This window comes from Myotis davidii, unplaced genomic scaffold (genome assembly GCF_000327345.1).
Source record: "Myotis davidii unplaced genomic scaffold, ASM32734v1 scaffold323, whole genome shotgun sequence".
NCBI classification, from domain to species: Eukaryota; Metazoa; Chordata; class Mammalia; order Chiroptera; family Vespertilionidae; genus Myotis; species Myotis davidii.
This window is the reverse complement of record NW_006295491.1, coordinates 4,230,087-4,236,007: the sequence shown is the minus strand read 5'-3', so window position 1 is coordinate 4,236,007 and position 5,921 is coordinate 4,230,087.

Below are 5,921 nucleotides of genomic sequence, written 5' to 3'. Positions count from 1 at the left end.
GGCTCTTCCCCATGCATATAGAATGCAGCTCACATAGCGAGTCAGTGATGTTGTGATCTCATCCTGTAGTGGGACATTACTTTGTTGGCTCTTGCACTTGAAGCAATTTGAAATTCTCAGCAGCCATACATCACCAATTTTGACAGAATTTGCAGCTCTGTTCTTAACTCCCGGCCTAATGGATGAAATGAAAGTTGGTGAGCTCCCAGAGTTGGACAACCTTCAGAATGCTGAGACAGATCAATGAAGGCAAGAGTTCTTGTGTTCTCCAAACAAAGTGCTGGTGTTTCTTTACCCTTCCCCTTCCCCTCCCCCATCCCTTTTGCTCTCCCCCTCCTCCTCCCCCTCCCTCTCTCCTCCTTCTTCTCCTTCTTCTTCTTTTAATGTTTTCATTGATCTTTTAGAGAGAGGAATAGATATGAGAAACATCATTGATCAGCTGCCTCTTGCATGCCCCCTACTGGGGATGAAAGCCACAACTCCAGGAATGTGCCCTGATAGGGAATCGAACATGTGATCTCTTGGTTCCTGGGTTGACAACCACTTAACCACAGCTGCCCGGCCAGGTTCCTGATGTTTCAATGAAAAGGTATTGAATTTTGCAAACCAGCAGGTAGTCTCTGGGTAGCTTCTGAGATTCCAGAATATTTTGTAGAGCCCTCTTGTTCCTCCAGGCAAAGATGATATATTTTAAGTAGGAATAATACCTGACCTAACCTATCTAGCAAAATGACTTGCACAAGCAACGTAGATTCTCAATGGTTTATGCTTGATTATCTCCAAGAGAAAAGACGTTATAAAATCATTTCAAACTGTTAGGGTTAAGTTTCTTTGTTTGGGGTTTTGCTTTTTATTTACTTGTTTAGATTAAAATTCATCTTAATTTCTTTTGATTAAGACTGGTTTCAAGACTGATAGCCCTGAATTTATTTGTGTGTAAAGAATGATAGCCAATAACACAGTTTTCAATGAATGAGTGTTCAGGTACATTGATAAGATATACTATTTCAGATGCACTTTTTTCTATTTCATCTGAAATATACAAACTTCCTGTTACTGTATTCTATTTATTTTCAGGTCAGAAATAGCATGGAAACATCTATTATATTTATTTTGTTGTTTTTTTTTTGTAATTTTGGTGTTTTCTCTGATAATGTTTGGAATGTAAAAATAGATAAATGCCATTGACCTAGATAAAACAACTTGTTTTTTAATGCTGAAAGAGGTGTTGGATTTAGATGAGATCCTGCCTTTTGCTTGCTCAAATATAAAACATATACAGTAGGAAATTTAATAAACATCTGAATGGGGTGAAAACATTGTTTCGCATAATTGAAGTTTGCTCTCTTTACCTATTATTTAAGCTCAGCAAGGATGGCGGGCAGGGCTGGCATGGAATTGATGTGTCTTTATATATTATGAAACATTACAGCTGAGCTGTATAGCCCCTGAGCTGAGGTCAAGTGAAGGTGGAAGAGATGACTTCATGCAGATTCCTGCCAGAAGCTTGATATCTGATGTCGACTGCTGACAACAAGCCAAGTGAACTCACTAAAATTTGGCACTGTACAAGTTCAGTGCTTCATCTGACTGCATATACCAAAGATTAAACTACTTAAAAAACTGAGGAATTATCAGGCTGGTGCAAATTTTACTACAACAGAATAGAGATGCATAGCACAGTATTCACAAATAACCCCACTGACCTGACTCTGAGGTGCACATATTAATACTAATAAGTATAATTGAACCCAGACACTTTAAATGAGGATACATTTTAAAGCTAAACTCCTTTCTTCAGATAAAATTATCAACTCTGTTGGCATAATGTGCTGGTTTATTTTCATGTTGCCTGTCCTGTCCTGTGTTGGAATATAAGGTCCATGAGAATGGGAATGGTTGTCTGTTGTGTTCACTGCTGTATGTATCCCGCAGCACATAGAAGAGTCTTTGGCCATCGCAGGCACTTAAAACATATTTATTAAGTGACTAGAGGCCCAGCATGCATGATTTCATGCACGGTTAAGGTCCCTAGGCCTAGCCTGGCCTCCGTCGCATGGCCTCTGCCACCCTGCGATGCTACATGAAGCTCCCCACCCCAGGATGCTCCGCGAATTCTGTGACTGCTCTGCAAGGCTCCCTCTGCACCTTGACTGCTCCATGAAGCTTGCTGCCACCCCACGAAGCTCACCGCTGGACACTCAGCAAAACTCCCCCCTCCCCCCAACCTGCAACTACTCGGCGAAACTCCCCTGCCCGGCAACTGCTTTTCGAAACTCACTACCACCCAGATGACTGCTCTGCTAAGCTCACAGCCACCACAAAGCAGCCTGCCACCACCGCTGTCAGCCCCCCGCCCTCCCCCCTCAGGGTGAGCGGCTCAGGGGCGGGGGAGGGGGGGGGACTGAGAGGTGCTCCATGCACTTCATGGTGACCGGTCACCCATTCAGTCATGAGGGCACCTAGCTCTTGTTATATATTAGGATGATACATAATGGAAATAAGAAACACTAAACTCAAGTCACCACTGGGTAGAGAATTGGTAGAAATAAACTGTGAAGAGTTACACAGGGCCTCACTTGTATCTGTAATAATTACCTTAAGACAAGATCTGATATAAATATGCCAAAATATTGAGCTCTGACACCTTTCTGCCATAGCTAAGGGGTAGGATATAAAAAACTGTATTTGTCTTTTAAGATTAATTATTTTAAAGTTAATTATTTGCTTTCTTATCAACTATGTCTTTGTCTCAGTTTTGTCAGAAATGACCATGAGAGCCACTTTTTTTTTTTTTGCTTAATATATATATCTTTCAGATTGAAAATTGTAATTGATCATTTCAGTATGTTCAACAGTCAAATGTTTAACATTTGCCAGTGTATTTTAATGACTTAAATTATTCAAGCCCATCATGAGTATACCATAGAGTTCAAGTTATTTTGATGAAAAGTCTTTATTAATTAAATTGATGAAATAATGTTAATTCTCTATTTTACTTAGCTTCCTTCATTCTTTGAAGACTATAGAAAACTTCCTGACATATATTATATTCTAGATATTATTCATTTACAAAAATATATACTTTCAATCTTGGATTATAAGATTTTAAAAGTTGAACAAACTTCTAATGATTTTCTGAATACACAAGGGGCAATGCCAAACAAACCTCATATATTGACACTGACACATTTAGAGTTAAATAATTTCATTGGCAACTATTGGCAGTCAGAAATATTTCTTGGCTCTCTATCCTGACTTCTCCATGCCTCAAGCTTCAAGAAAACTCGAATGTCTCTATAGAAGTAGTATAACAGATATGTGCATACCCCAAAAGCACTTTGAAGGGATTTTACAATATAAGAATCTAGAACATGTTATAACCCATTTCTAAAAGAGTTCCTCTAAATGACACCATAAAAATGGTCTGCTGGTCTCCTCTCAACTCACTCATTCATTCATCCAAAAGATACTTTCTGAATTCCCCTGCCCTCAGGAAGATGGGCCTAATAGTGTGGTATTATGTTGGCATCGTCTTTGGACAGAAACATTCTCATCTCTATATAGTCATATGGCAAGTCTAAACATATCCCTTTGGAGATCTGGGGGCTCTGTATTCCTCCAGTGGGAAGGTAAGTGAAGAGGAAGAGAGCCCCCAAAATTCATTCAGAAAAAAATATCAAGTTTCTTAAAGGCTGCAAAAATCCAATATTATTCGATATAGCTAAGGGATTTGTGAATGATCCTATCTAAGGCTTTTCTTAAATTTTTTTGGGTACAACTCTTCTTCACCAAGCAGGCTTGGTGCAGTTTCTTATTGTGTGACTTTGCTCCCGATGTGACTTTGCCTTCTGTCTAGAATGATTTTCGCATCCTCTGCCAGATGGAATAGAACCCCAACTCCAAGGCTCAGCATGAGTAGAACCAAATTCTCCCTCCAAAGCTTTCTTTAAGTCTTTCTGGTATAAGTCAGGTCTCCTTCCTCTGAAATTCTTTAGTGTTTTTATTTACTAATATAATGATCTTTAGACATTTTCAACATATTAACAGCTATCTATGTACTTCAGATAAACTTTTGGAAAGTAGTGGGTATTGTTTATCTTTGCACCCTACATCTTAACCACATAAAAGTTTTACATGCAATAGGCTGTCAACATATTGACAATAAATACTAATTGAATAGCATCTCTCTCTTTTCCCTAGAAAAAATAGCTCAAAATTACACATTTTGATAGCATACCTTTTTCCATTTCTAGCCAGTCTCTGGTCCAGTTTCCTCAAAACATTAAAAATGAAACTCCCATTCAATCCAGTAATCCCACTTCTAGGACTATATCCCAAGAAATCAGAAAGGATATATGCACCCCTATATTCATAGCAGCAAAATTTACAATAGCTAACATTTGGAAACAGCCTGCCTATCAGCAGATGAGTGGATTAAAAAACTGTGGTACATCTACACAATTGAATACTAGGCTGCTATGAAAAAGAAGGAACTCTTACCATTTGCAACAGGATATACCTGGAGACCATTATGCTAAACAAAATTAGCCAGTCAGAGAACGATAAATATCACATGATCACACTCATTTGTGGAATATAATGAACAACATAAACTGATGAACAAAAATAGAGCCAGAGTCACAGAAGCATTGAACAGTCCATCCAATCTAAGAGGGAAGGCGGGGGGACGGGGGGTAAAGGGTAGGTGAGGGGGGGTGGTAAAAGACTTGTATTCATGCATATGAGCATAGCCAATGAATACAGACAGTAGGGGGTGAGGGCATGTGCTGGTGGGGGGTGGGAATGGCTGGGGAGAGGTCAATGGGGAAAAATAAGACTTACGTAATGCTTTAAACAATAAAGAATTTAAATAAAAATTAAATAAAATAAAGGGCTGGAGATTCAGCCTAAATAATAAATATAAAAAAGAAAGAAAGAATGAAAAGCTAATAAATAAATAAATAAATAAATAAATAAATAAATAAATAAAACATGAACTAAATAACAGTGATAAGTACCAGCTGCTACATCTTTTAAGCTTCAGGAATTCAATATTATCTGATTTCCCAGGGACCTCAGAACTGTTGAAAGTTTCATTTCACATTAAATTCTGACTAACTACCTGATAATTCAGTTCCTACTTTTTGCCATATTCTGAGTGGCTCTTAGATAAAAAGTGGCAACAGAAAAAGTTGAAACTAAAGCTCTGTCCAAAGACTATATAGGGAAGGAGGTGGGGGTTGGTGAATAGATAGAAATGAGATTCTCACTTCAAGTTATCTATCTTCAATTACAAATTAAATTAAAATGGTAAATATCTGAATCAACCTTTTCCTTAAGTAATCTGAATTTATCTATACTTTATTATTTTGTTTTTCTGTCACCCTTGTCTAAATCTGATGTAATTTATGACAATTGATATAATTTTTCTTTCTGATTACTTCACTGGTTATTTATATATTGTACAAGATAATTTTTCTCAAAAAAATGTTCATTCTATCTTATGGGTTAATAGCAATGCCCAGGTCTCACAGTAAGTTAACAGTGACTCACATAGTGAGTTAGAGATCAGCTTTGCAATCAGGTTTACTTTTCCTAACTCAGAGCTTTTACATAAGTGTTAAGATCCAGATACCATAAAATATCAAGCTCCTTTTAAACACATAAATCAGGATTCCATTAACAAATAATTCAACTCAAATGGAATTTTTCCAGAAAATATCTACTACCAAGAGATGAAAGTAATAAGACAAATTTAATAAAATGTAAAACAAAGGTAAAGAATATAGTCTGGCAGCTAAAAGATTAAGAATAGCCCAGCTGGTTCAGTGGCTCAGTGGTTTAGCATCAATCTATGAACCAGGAGGTCTCAGTTTGATTCCCAGTCAGGGCATATACCTAGATTTCGGGCCCAATCG